We start from the raw sequence: 14559 nt of genomic DNA on the forward strand, positions 1-14559 counted from the left end.
ACACAGCACGTGATAGCAGTAGTGATGCTCACCCACAATCCAGGCACGTTCGGGATGCAGATTCTCCATCATCCGTGGCACCATGCTGTTCCTCATAATGTACGAATCATGGGCCGAACCGGGATACTTTGCACACACATGTGATATTGTCATGTCCGCAAGCACACCACCTGCACATTCATGGAGTGGTAGTGTTTGCGGTTCCGATAAATGTGCTCCATCGCCTGCGGTGCCACCAGAGCTACATGGGTGCAATCTATGGCACCGACTACATGTGGGATGCGCCCAAGTAGATAGAAGTCCCCCTTAATGGCAGCCAATTCACGTCACCTTGGGAAATGTATGTAGCGATTGCGATACATCATCATGGCCTCAAGTACATCCCTCAGCACCATGCTGAACATGGGCTGCGACATCCCCCCAGCGTTAGCCACGGTCTCTTGGAAGGAACCAGTCGCAAAGAAGTGTAGTGCTGCCATCACCTTGTAGGTGGGTGTGAATGCCGTAGGATAGTGATGGCGAGGCTGCAGGTGGGGCTCCAATAGATCACACACGATCTTCAATGTTGGTCTGTGCAGCCTGAATTTCCTGATGATTGCCTCATTCTCCATGTCCTCAAGCACAGTCAACTGACGAAGGAGATTCGGCCTCCTCCTACTTGAGGAGTAAAATGAATAGGTCAGTGACAAGCATCATGAGATGGCCATAGCACAAAGCATCATTGATGTAATGGGAAAACAACAACGGCCAGAGTGATGCATGGCACATCTGGTTACATGGCTGGCCAATAGCTACACACTGAGGGCAGGCCTCTCCAGTGACAATACCCAAGTGACAGTAACACATCGGGGAATGTGAATGCGGATATGATGGTTGAACATTTGACATGTGCAGACATGGTGCAACAAGACCCGCCAATGTAATGTGACTTAACATGTCTGTCATACCCATCTGCTGCACCTGCCACACCTCAATGCATCAGGTACATTCTGCAACCATTCATTAACACAATGATCACAGTAGCAGGGACACTTCCGGTTGTGTGCATGATCAGTTGTGAATGCACAAGTCAGGAACGATACAATGCAGTGACACCAGCCAGGTCAAGGTCTGCACTGACAAACAACACATTAAACGTCACGACATCAATGTAGAGCACCTGACATCTGTCAATCATCATCAGCCATCAAAACCCTTACTAAAATGGCAGAAACACAGGCAAAAGTGGCTCACAATGAACGTGCGTCCTCCTGTGGATGACATGGCTGTGTGGCATCAAGTGTGCAATGATGTGCCCTACATCATGTAGCTGCAGGGTGCTGATACAGTGTCCAGGATTGACATACACAGCAATGTGTACTAAACTGGCAGTACCTACCGCCGGGCCCCGGCGGTGTGACCCCAGCACCACCATCTACCCAGCCAAGGTAGCCATTGGCACATGGATTTGTGTACATGGCGGTGGGTATGCTCCGCCGCATGAGTCGCGGTACCTACCGCCGGGCCCCGGCGGTGTGACCCCAGCACCACCATCTACCCAGCCAAGGTAGCCATTGGCACATGGACGTGTGTACATGGCGGTGGGTATGCTCCGCCGCATGAGTCGCGGTACCTACCGCCGGGCCCCGGCGTTGTGACCCCAGCACCACCATCTACCCAGCCAAGGTAGCCATTGGCACATGGACTTGTGTACATGGCGGTGGGTATGCTCCGCCGCATGAGTCGTGGTACCTACCGCCGGGCCCCGGCGGTGTGACCCCAGCACCACCATCTACCCAGCCAAGGTAGCCATTGGCACATGGACTTGTGTACATGGCGGTGGATATGCTCCGCCTCATGAGTCGCGGTACCTACCGCCGGGCCCCGGCGTTGTGACCCCAGCACCACCATCTACCCAGCCAAGGTAGCCATTGGCACATGGACTTGTGTACATGGCGGTGGGTATGCTCCGCCGCATGAGTCGTGGTACCTACCGCCGGGCCCCGGCGGTGTGACCCCAGCACCACCATCTACCCAGCCAAGGTAGCCATTGGCACATGGACTTGTGTACATGGCGGTGGATATGCTCCGCCTCATGAGTCGCGGTACCTACCTCCGGGCCCCGGCGGTGTGACCCCAGCACCACCATCTACCCAGCCAAGGTAGCCATTGGCACATGGACGTGTGTACATGGCGGTGGGTATGCTCCGCCGCATGAGTCGCGGTACCTACCTCCGGGCCCCGGCGGTGTGACCCCAGCACCACCATCTACCCAGCCAAGGTAGCCATTGGCACATGGACGTGTGTACATGGCGGTGGGTATGCTCCGCCGCATGAGTCGCGGTACCTACCGCCGGGCCCCGGCGTTGTGACCCCAGCACCACCATCTACCCAGCCAAGGTAGCCATTGGCACATGGACTTGTGTACATGGCGGTGGGTATGCTCCGCCGCATGAGTCGTGGTACCTACCGCCGGGCCCCGGCGGTGTGACCCCAGCACCACCATCTACCCAGCCAAGGTAGCCATTGGCACATGGACTTGTGTACATGGAGGTGGATATGCTCCGCCTCATGAGTCGCGGTACCTACCTCCGGGCCCCGGCGGTGTGACCCCAGCACCACCATCTACCCAGCCAAGGTAGCCATTGGCACATGGACTTGTGTACATGGCGGTGGGTATGCTCAGCTGCATGAGTCGCGGTACCTACCGCCAGGCCCCGGCGGTGTGACCCCAGCACCACCATCTACCCAGCCAAGGTAGCCATTGGCACATGGACTTGTGTACATGGCGGTGGGAATGCTCCGCCGCATGAGTCGCGGTACCTACCGCCGGGCCCCGGCGGTGTGACCCCAGCACCACCATCTACCCAGCCAAGGTAGCCATTGGCACATGGACTTGTGTACATGGCGGTGGGTATGCTCCGCCGCATGAGTCGCGGTACCAACCGCCGGGCCCCAGCGGTGTGACCCCAGCACCACCCTCTACCCAGCCAAGGTAGCCATTGGCACATGGACTTGTGTACATGGCGGTGGGTATGCTCCGCCGCATGAGTCGCGATACCAACCGCCGGGCCCGGTGGTGCGTCACCGCCGTGGAGCATTGCATGCAGCCAATGGCATGGATGATCGCGGTGGCATGATGCAGATTTGAAAATCGCGGAAGCTGTGCTCCGCTACCGCGGACGCGGTCATTGGGTGCTTTTGAATGATGCACCATCGCGGTAGCGCACCCCGGGCACCCGCGGTGCGTCACCGCCATGGAGCATTGCATGCAGCCAATGGCATGGATGATCGCGGTGGCATGATGCAGATTTGAAAATCGCGGAAGGTGAGCTCCGCTACCGCGGAGGCGGTCATGGGGTGCTTTTGAATGATGCACCATCGCGGTAGCGCACCCCGGGCACCCGCGGTGCGCCACCGCCATGGAGCATTGCATGCAGCCAATGGCATCGATGATCGCGGTGGCATGATGCAGATTAGAAAATCGCGGAAGGTGAGCTCCGCTACCACGGAGGCGGTCATTGGGTGCTTTTGACAACCAATTGTAGCAGCTTTTAAGCTTCCTAACGACCCCAGGGGGCTATACATCTGTGGGAGTGAGCCTCACATTCCCACTGCTCACAGAGCCTGCTGTCTGGGACCCTGTCCTGCTGCTTCAAGAGCCTGCTGCCTGGGACCCTGTCCTGCTGCTTCAAGAGCCTGCTGCCTGGTACCCTGTCCTGCTGCTAAGAGCCTGCTGCCTGGGACCCTGTCCTGCTGCTTCAAGAGCCTGCTGCCTGGGACCCCTCCCAACTCACTTCCGCCACAGGTCTGCCATATCCACAGGGATGTCAAGAATAGATAAGATCCGTGCCAGTCCATTCACGAGTGAGGAGCCGGGTGTCCTTGTGAACAAGGTGCTGGCACAGTACCCACGCCTGTTTGGTGGCCCCAATGTCATGGTAAGTCACCATGAAGGGAGCAGTAGGGCAGGGTGGTGTCAGACGTGTAGTCATGATGCTGCAGTATGTGCTTTTGGATGTGGGGTGCTGACAAACAGTGACAGACAAGCTGTTTCCAGGTCGTGGGAGTGTGTGTGTTGCATTGTGACTCTGTCCTAGGCCTGTACTTGTATGTGTGAGTGGGTTGTGCTACTTTTTCGGGCAGACATAACCAACGGTTGTTAGCCTTGTAGATGCCAGGACAGTGTACGCTTGTGATGACATTTCAGGGTGCCCCTGTAGTCATAGTCAGTGTGACCCACAGAGTAGGTTCAGTGGCTGCACAGCCAAACATTGAACATCAGCCAACTTACATGCTACAGTTGCTTCACACTGATTAGTGGATATGCCCCATCAGTGCCCTGTACAATTTCAGAATTACACAGTGCTGTTGATGCATTTGTGTTGAAGCATCATGCTTTAGTGTGATTATCATGGAGACTAGGAACCTCAATGTGTGCATGCATTCACTAATGTTCATGCCATGCAGAGTGGCCTTGTGAGGGTACCCCCATTTCTGGAGGGAGGGAGGTTACTGTAAGTCCCGAGTCAGTGTCTGGCTGCTGTACTGATAGATGCTGACATATGACATTGTGTAATTGTACATTTGGCCTTCTTTACTCTCATACCTGCAGCTCAAGGTACACCAACGTAAGGCTGTCTGGAGGGCCATAGCAGCAAAGGTGCGAGTCCTGGGGGTATCAAACAGACGACACACACACTGTCACAAGAGGTGGGACGACATCAGCCGGCTGGCTAAGCAAGTGGTAGAGATGACCTTGGGGATGGTACCACGCACAGGGCGTGTGGCACGGCGCACCATGACTCCGCTGATGAGACGCATACTGGCAGTGACCAATCCAGACCTGGATGCACGTCTGAAGGGGCATCAGCAGCAAGACAGAGATGGTGAGTATCCGGGGAGGGATACTTTGTCTGGGAGTGGATGCATGTGTAGAGTGCCTGTGGCAGCGGTGACACATGTGATGTGCGTGTGCTGCCATGCTGTGATATGTGATGTGAGTGGCAACTGTGATGTGTGTCTGTATGAGGCATTGGGCCACCATGGCCTTACTGTGCTGCTCCTGCCTGCAGTTTTCAGTCCTTGACAGATTTTTGGTGTCCACATGGTCACTCTTCTTTGTGATGGTGGGTGGAGTCGATTTTCTGCCGTACAGCTGTGTCCACTTAATGAGTGTGACACCATGTCTGTCTACTTTGCATGCACCATGATGGTATGGGCCCACACATCTAACGACAATGTGAACCCTGATTGGCACATGATGATTGTAATGGCCTATTTGACAATGTGGCATGTGTAGTCAATGCAGGTGTGTGTGGTCTCCTCTGGTTCCCTTTTGGGCTCTAAGTGGTGATGTATGTTGTGGCTACATCATGTCCATGGGGCAGGTCAATGTGGGCTGGGGGAACACCATCCATGGGCAGGGTGTTGTGCTGTGTGGCATCGACATTGCTTCACTCCTGGCTGTTTGCCCGCATGACAGGCACTGTTGTGGTCTATATAGTGTGTAGCTGCACAGTGATTGGAGGGTGTGGTTGTTACCATGTAGCTCTAGGCCTCTCATGTGCTGCATTGATCTGATATCGTGTGACCAGATGATGACACTTACACAACCCTGTTTCTCTCACTAATGCAGATTCGCAAAACACCACGGCGGAACATGATCCTGAAAGTGGTGGCGAGACCAGCACGACAGCAGCAGCGGAGCAAAGTGAGACTGAGCCAAGTGACACTGACCACACCAGCGCTACTGAAGGTGACAGGAGTATGCATGAGGAATCTGTGGCTGAGACACAGAGTACCACTTCATCTGATGGCAGGGGGGATGTGTTAGCCACAGGGGATGGGGAGTCTGCTGCAGCATCTGACATCCAGCGGCCACTGCCCAGCCTCCCATCCACTTCCTGTGGGGCTGGTCGTATCCGTGTCACTAAGAGGGGACGTGTAACATTCACACATGGCACCGCTGCCCCTGCACCTGTCCCCCCTGCTGCCCTCAGTGCAGAGTGCGTAGAGCTCCTGCGGCAACTTTGCATGGGCCAGATCGCCCTGCTCAATGCCTTCAGTGCCCACGATAACAAATTAGGCCAGGTTCTGGCATTCATGGAGGGCATACACTCTGACGTGGGTGGCCTACATTATACACTCCAGTCATTGTCAGCAACAGTCATGTCAGCCCTCCAACAGGCACATGCTCCCATTGCAGCTCAGGTGCCTGTGACGGCCACCCAGTCAGTGGCCATATCAGATGACAGTGACCACTTGGGACCTACATCAACTAAAAGATACAACACTAGGAGCACAGGTCAGACCCAAACCAAACAATCCCGTCCACAGACTCCATCCCCAAAGAAGAGCAGGGCACCCCCAATATGCACAGACAAGGTGAAGTCACAGAAGAGCAAGGCCAGAAGATCATTGTGGCAGACATCAGGCTCACATGCTGCAGAGGCATCACCACAAATTGACTCAGCTATGCCCACAAAGGATGTGTGGGATGTCATGGCTACACCTGGGGAGAGCACAGGGACACAACCACCCACCACATCAACCCCAGAGCAAAGTACATCGAGGCAGGTGGAGGAGAGCCCTGTTGTGACCAGCCCAGTCATTGTGGCAGAGGAGAGCCCTGTTGTGACCAGCCCAGTCATTGTGGCAGAGGAGAGCCCTGTTGTGACCACCCCAGTCATTGTGGCAGAGGACACCCCTGTTGTGAGCAGCCCAGTGATTAGGGCAAGGGAGGGCAGTGTTGTGTCCAGGCCAGTGACTCAGGTAGAGGAGGGCAGTGTTGTGAGCAGCCCTGGCAAGAAGGGACAGGAGGGCACTGTAGACACCACCCCTGGGGGAAGTGGGAAGGTGGTCACTGTAGGGCGTACACCTCCCCAAGAGGGTAAGGTGGTCCAGAGGCATAGCCAGCCCAAGCGTTCAGCAGGATCAAGCACTTCTCCTGAGGGAGTTCCAGTGTCTGCCCCTGATGTGGGACAGTTGGGGTGTGTGCCGGTGGTGTCAACGCCACTTCCCATCAACCCCATGACAGGGAAGCAATTTCATATTCTAAAAAAGTGGAAGGGCACCCCTCCAACCTCTCCCACCCACACTGTGTCAAGGGTGAGCATGACTCCACCCCTACGTGCCACGGTGCCACCTGGTCCGCACAGTCCGCCACCTTGCAGGCCCCCTGTTATTACCACATCACATGTCCCTCTGTCACACCAGTCAAGTCCCTGACACACAGCCAGGTCCCACTCCACATGACAGCCAGGAGTGAGTTGTCAACACCCTCATACGCCTGTGCCACACAGAGGTGTGCTAGTCAAGAGCATTGTTTGCGATCTGGGTGTGTTGCTGGCCGTGTTGCTCTGATGTGCTGTTCTCTCCCCTGCCCTGCCAAGGACTCTGGGCCTGTTGCTCTGATGTGCTGTACTCACCCCTGCCAAGGACTCTGGGCCTGTTGCTCTGATGTGCTGTACTCTCCCCTGTGCAGACTGTCAAGTACTTACTGTCTCCCCTGCCCTGCCAAGGACTCTGGGCCTGTTGCTCTGATGTGCTGTACTCACCCCTGCCAAGGACTCTGGGCCTGTTGCTCTGATGTGCTGTACTCTCCCCTGTGCAGCCTCTCATGTACTTGCTGTCTCCCCTGCCCTGCCAAGGACTCTGGGCCTGTTGCTCTGATGTGCTGTACTCTCCCCTGTGCAGCCTCTCATGTACTTGCTGTCTCCCCTGCCCTGCCAAGGACTCTGGGCCTGTTGCTCTGATATGCTGTACTCTCCCCTGCCATGGACTCTGCACTTCCTGTTTGTGTTTGACCTGTGCATAGTCTCTACCATTTGTACATGATTTTGTGGCTTGTTGTTGTCTACTAATGTTGTATTGCTACATCTGTGCAATATGTGAATAAATACAGTTACTTCTAGTGTGTTTTCTCAGTCTCCTTGCTGATTAAAGTCCTTTTCTTGTTTGCTTGACTATGTACCATGCTCTATTTTAAGGTTCACCATTGCAAGGCTCTTTGTGGCCATCTGATTTTTAGACAGGGGTGACAGGGTCTTCAGTCCATTCAGGCCCTGCTGATGTTGTACACTGTGATGGCTATTTTACAGGCCATGCAGTTTTCTTGTTGGTGATTTGCTTGTGCTGCATACACTGTTCACAGGTCACCTTGGGGGACACTGGCAGCACAGGATGTGCAGCTGTTCAGTGGTTTTGTAGCTGTCTGTCATGTCATGAGGTATGTGTGTGTTTTCCTTTCTGTGTGCCCAGGCGTGTATGTGTATGGTCATCTTGTGTTGGCCCTTAGTCCTGGTGGCATGGCTTACATGGCATGTGTGGTGTTGGGTGTGGCAGAGGTGTGCAGTGTGAAGGGTGTTAGTTTGTAGTGTATGTATGTGTGCCCCTGTATGGTGTGACTGTTATAAAACAGGGGTAGACCCAATATAGTCAAAGGACCTGGGTATTCATTAGTATAGACAACAAATGGTCCTCGACATCATTTCACTGGTAAAAATACTCATAACATTTGATCAATCTTATTAACTCCACAATCAGACTTAATCTATAGTCTTTCTGACATGAATGATGTTAGCCCACAACTTCAAAGAACATTTACAGTATGTGCCAATAAATCAATAAACTCGAAAAAAGAGGAGGTTCAGCTGACGTAAGTAATTTAATATATCATGTATTAACAAATGGAAATCAATATTTCTATGTACATATATTTACACAAATCCTAAGACGAAATACATTTTTACTCTAAAACAGGAAAAAGGAGAGAACGTGCACAGAGATAGATAAAGCGTGTGCTCAAGTGAATGATCAAGAAGATCAGGAAAACAGTGTAGATCATTTATATACAGGGAAACATTGAGCCTGTCCTAGGTATAGCTTGTAAAAAATACTTCTTTTTTACTCGCTAAGTGCTATCTACAATTCCTTGGTCCTTGAATTGCCCCGTTGGCAATAGGATTACCAGGGAGAAGGGGATGGAAGGTGGACTGGGGACAGGGGTCACTAGGTACAGGCTCCCAGAAGGGAATGTCGTCGACGTTTCGACCCAAAAGAGAGTGGGCGGTTTAAGTCCTCAACAGCGGGTCTTCATCAGGACGGAGTGACAAGGGATATCTCTCAAAGTGCACGTCAATTAAAACCATTTGTGTGGCACCCTCCCGTGGTGCCTTGATACGTCCAAGTGCGACGACTGGTCCGCACTTGTAATATGCAAGTGTCCAAAATTTTACCAATGCGTTTGTCACTGGTGTACTTAATTCAGAGTTGTATACTGTTAACTCAGCACGTCTGGTGCCTCACGCTCGTGTGTGCAATCAGCGCCGAGGTATCTGGTTGTTTAGCTTCGTTTCGCGTTGTGCAGCCTTCCGTCTTGCACCGCGTTTTGGAATGCGGAAGCTGTATGGTGTGAGACACACATGTGTCAGCCAGGAGTTGTATGCCTGTTGTGTGTTTTGTCTTGCCCTGTGTGGATGATTGTATGCAATTGTGTGGGCTGTGGGGAGTGCACTGGTGTAGTGTGTTCCTTGTCAGCCAATCCTGCAGTGCCTGTGTCCCTGGTTGTGTGTTGTGTGTTGCAGTGTGTGTGTAGTCTGCTTGTTGTTACAGTGCTTGTTGGTGTGCATGGGGGTGCACGGGATAGGCACCTTGCCTGTGACTACCTTTGGTGGGGTGCAGTGTTGTTTGGGGTGGTGTGTCCCTGTGATTTTTGTGCCCTGCCCATGCCTTGGTGTGGCCCTGCCTTCTGCATAGTGCACATGTGTTGACCGCGGCGGTGACGTGTCCGTGACCGTGACGTTGCTGCAGGTTGGCGGACGTTGTGTGTTCCGGATGCCGTGGGGTGTCTTGTTGTGAGGTGGGTGATGTGTGGGTGCCCATGTGGATGTTGTCCCCCCCAGCAGGATGCCATTGTTGTGCTTGGGCCCTGTGTCGGCATGTGAGTTGTGTGGTGCATATGTGTAGTGGCGCACCTGCGGCGGTGTCCGCGGCGGCCCATCTGGCGGTAGTGTTGCAGCAGGTACATGACCGGATGCATGCGGAGGGCTGGGTCCATGGGGTTCATGTCGGTTTTCGGCATTCGTGCTTTGCTGTCGACTTTCCGCCTGCTTCAGCTGTGCGGTGTCTCCGCTGCGGTGCATCTGCTTGTTGGGGCCATCCTAATTTGTCGAGCGGGGCTGACGTCATCGGGCGCGGCGGAGGGTCTCGATTGGCTCCCGCCGCCGCGGTGGCGGGCGCACATTGATGGTGGGGCGCGGCGCTCCGCGGCGGGCGGGAAATGACCTGTGTTTACCTATCCTAATGTGGCAGACGTGAGTTCCGCTGCTCGCGGGCGGAAAAAGCTGTTTTTCTGCCCCGCCACCACCGCGGTGGTGCCACCGCCCGTCATCCTAATGTACCCCTTTGTTTTAAAAAATTACTTGTCTGTTATTTGTTAGTAGAGTTTTCTGTAGTTGTTTGAGAAAAGGAAAAGTGGATGTTTATTAAAAAATAAAATAGGTTTATAATGTTTTACATTTTAGCAGTTACTTATATTTAGTTTATTAGAGTTACTTACTTGAAATCCATTAATTTTTAGGGTTAATTTTGATGTTCTTGTAGGTGTAGTCCGATTCATCCAGGGATTTAGCTCCTTTCGTTTGTTTCAGCATGTGGTTTGTGTTTTGTGGGTAATTGTTTATATAGAGAATTGTAATTAGCAATTAGTTTGCTATTGGTTATATTTGTATTACTGGGTGTTTATTGGTCAGCTTGTATTTTTGAATTTGTGTGAGAGTTTAATGTAGTAAGATGAGGCAAATGTTACTTATTTTAATTTAAAATCAATGAAAATATTTATATATAAATATTTTAGTAATATAATTTATAATTTTTACATATTTTAGAATTTAAAAAAAAAGTTTATAAGTATATATTTAAATGAAAGGTGTGTATTTTGTTGGCAAGAAGATTAGTTTTAGCTTGAAAGTATTTTTATATATATATATATATATATATATATATATATATATATTAAGTTTCGATATATTGAATTAGACGATATTATTGTTGCCGATATTTGTTATTTCGATATTTTTGTTCATGTGTATTAATTTTAATGTGGTCGATATTTATTACTTTCGATATGTATGTAGTCGATATTATTGATATCGGTGTTTATGTATGTCGATATTGTGTACCCGATATTTTTGTATATTTATAGTTAAGTATAGGATGATAATTTTGTATCACGATATTGTGTCTTTCGATAATATGTCAGTGATTCCAATTGAGCTACTTATAAAAAAGGCGAGAACGACAGGAGCAACGGGTCCTGACCAAATTCCGATCAAGGTCCTCCAATACAACCCCAAAGAATGGAGCAAGATGTTATCTCCCCTTTTTAACCATATTTTTATCACTGGGAAATCCCCAAATCTTGGAAGGGAAGCATTGTAATACCCATACACAAAAAGGGTACATGGCTGCATCCAGGCAACTACAGGCAGATAGCCCTTTTAGATGCAACAGGAAAGATTTTCACAGCAGCAGTATTAGACCATCTTAAGGACTGGGCCTTTTCATCTGGACTAATCCCCCTATATCAGGCTGGATTCAGACCAAAGCACTCGGCCATCGACAATATTGCTGTGTTGCAAACCATCTTAGATAAATACATGGCTATAAAATCCCAGGTTGTGTATGCTGCTTTTATCGACTTTACCACCGCATTCGATAGAGTGGACAGAGGAACACTCTGGGGAAAACTCCGCAAAATGGGTATCCCGGACAAATTACTTCATATATTAAAATCATTGCATTCCGATACTTGGTGTCAGGTTCAAATGGGGAGGGAAAAGGGTCTCACTAGCCCTATATCGACTCCAAACGGCCTTAGGCAAGGATGCCTTCTTGCTCCCCTACTGTTTTCTCTTTACCTTAGTGATATGCCTGAATGTTTTAAACAGAAAATCCACACCATGATGTATGCAGATGATGTAATCATTTTAGACCTAACACCATTTGGTCTGCAAAGAAGCCTCCAAGCACTTCACAACTATACTGAGGAAAACTATTTAATACCGAACATCGCGAAAACAAAAATAGCTACGTTTTCAGGAAGGAAACAGAGTACCAAATTCAACTGGTCTCTAGTGGGAAAAATGGTGGAAGTGGCAAATGAATATACCTATTTAGGTCGAATCTTCACCAAGTCTCTGCAAAATAGGCTCCAGATTCAGAATTTGAACCGTAAATCTGATGTTCATGTGGGGGCACTTTCACAGTTATATGCTGCAACTGGACAAAGACACTTTTCTTCTCTGCTTCAGGTATACAGCGCCAAGATTCCACCAGTGCTGTAATATGCTCTAGAATATACCAATAATCCTATGGAGCTTTCTAGACCTAAAAGAAGGGAAGATCCTACTGAAACGAATGACACCGTCTCAGGCTGTACCGGTACAAGCTCTCTGCCTCGAGTTCTCATTAACCAGCTCCTATGCCAGAGGAATTGCCAATATCATCAGGTGGGCATACAACCTCCTCCATGCGGAAGAAGGAACGCTTCGATCTCTACTTAAAATTGAAACATTTGAAAAAGAATCGTCGAAACATGTATTCTCAAGGAATGTTTTAACTGCTTTTAAGTTATCCAATGTTAATATTAATATGTTACAATCATGGACACCTGCTCAGCTGAAGCTTTTTTTAAAACACTTTACTCCAAGACTCAGTTTTGAACTTGACTCTCAGCAATGCACTAAATTGCCTTTATATAAAAATGTCGCAGAATCTATAGTTTTTAGGAAAACACAATAGTATATTAATTTTAATTTAAAGCATGGGGTCAGGAGATCGATTGTGCAGTTCCTATTTGGGATACTTCCTGTAAAAATAGTTACATATAGGTGGCACCCCAAAGAAAAATCAAGTATTATCTGTAATCTGTGTTATGGTGGAGATCAGGACTTGGAACATTTGTTGTTCACTTGCCCAAACGCGACAGTGGTAAAGGCAAGAAAAAGGTTTTTACAACCAATTTATACCAAATGTAGAATTAACTCTGTACAGGAATTGATCATACTATGTAAGGCTCAGCCAAACGAGTTTGTCTGATACAATCTTTACAAATTTTTAAAACCTTTTTTAACTTTGTATTAGAATAAAAACCTCTCTTTCAACAAAACGGTTTCAAATTGTATATTATGTATGGAATATTTGTGGTTCTCATTGGAGAATCAAATCAAATAAAAACTTGAAACTTGAACATGATTACTGTTCATGTACTCGGCAAATCCCTGATGTTTTTCCACTGCACCTATCCACAACATTAAGCAATTATCTATATAACGACCCCTGTATAGAATCGAGTCATTCTATACTGAGCCCATTGAGCCATAAGCAGGTTGGCATACAAGGGAGAGAATCTGGAACTCGTGGCTACTCCTTGTTTCTGTCTGTACAATGTATCTTTAAATAGAAAATGATTGTTTGTTAAAATCAATTTAATCATGTTGATCATCATTTATGTGTAATCCCAGAAGCTTGTTGACCTGGTATTTAAGATGCATCTCACTGCCTGTACTGAATAGAGGTTTCAGAAAAACATCTACGTACTGTGGCAATCTTTCTGTGGGACCATCATTCCCTGATATGATCAGTCTGCCTAGAGGAAAGGGAAGATCTTTGTGTATTTTAGGAAGTGTGTATATACACAGGTATCTAGGTCTGTCTACTTTCAAATATACATATTCATCCTCATCCAGCAGCCATTGTCCATGCCATCATTTCAAATGTTGGTTAATATTGTTGGTTAAAGTCCATATTGGGTTAGCATCTAGGGTTTTGTAACATTCTTGATCATTAAGTTGTGTGAGGATCTCATGCTCAGAATCAGTGCATTTCATTAGAGCAATATTTCCACCCTTATCCGCCTCCTTTATTACTACATTGTCATCTTCCCTCAGAATTTTCAAAGCCTCTTGTTCTCCATGGGTATGGTAATCACCTTTATCGAAGTTGGGTCTCTTTCTGTCAATGTATTTACCTAGGTCCCATATTACTAACTTAGGAAAAATATCTATTTTATTCCCTGTTTGTAAATTGGGTGTCCACTTGGACCTTTTTTTTTAGACCACTAATCATTGAGGGGTCAGTTTCTATATTCAAATTCCTCATCAGCATATTTGAAGTCAAAATACCATCTTCTCATTCAGTTATAGACAGTAGCATCTTACTATCCCACACATCATGAACGGATAGTTCATTAGGCATGAATACACTGTGGCTCACTGCCAACTGTCAAATGAAAATGTTTCTTGATTTTCAGACATCTGATGAACATGCACATATCACTTTTTAGTCTACACACATCACCTCTATCATATGTACAAAACCCCAGGTCCTTGTTCAGTAAAGATATCATATCTCTTGATAGATGTTTATCCATCAAATTAATCACTGCTATCTCACCTATTTCCTCCTGTCCCAGGACCTGGTCTTCATTCCCTGTCGTTCTTCTGTTGCTGCCCCCTCTCTTTCCCCTTCTGGTCTTTCTACCGGAAATGGTCACTTGTTTTTAATCTCGATTGCCCT

This window comes from Lissotriton helveticus, chromosome 2_1 (genome assembly GCF_964261635.1).
Source record: "Lissotriton helveticus chromosome 2_1, aLisHel1.1, whole genome shotgun sequence".
NCBI lineage: Eukaryota > Metazoa > Chordata > Amphibia > Caudata > Salamandridae > Lissotriton > Lissotriton helveticus.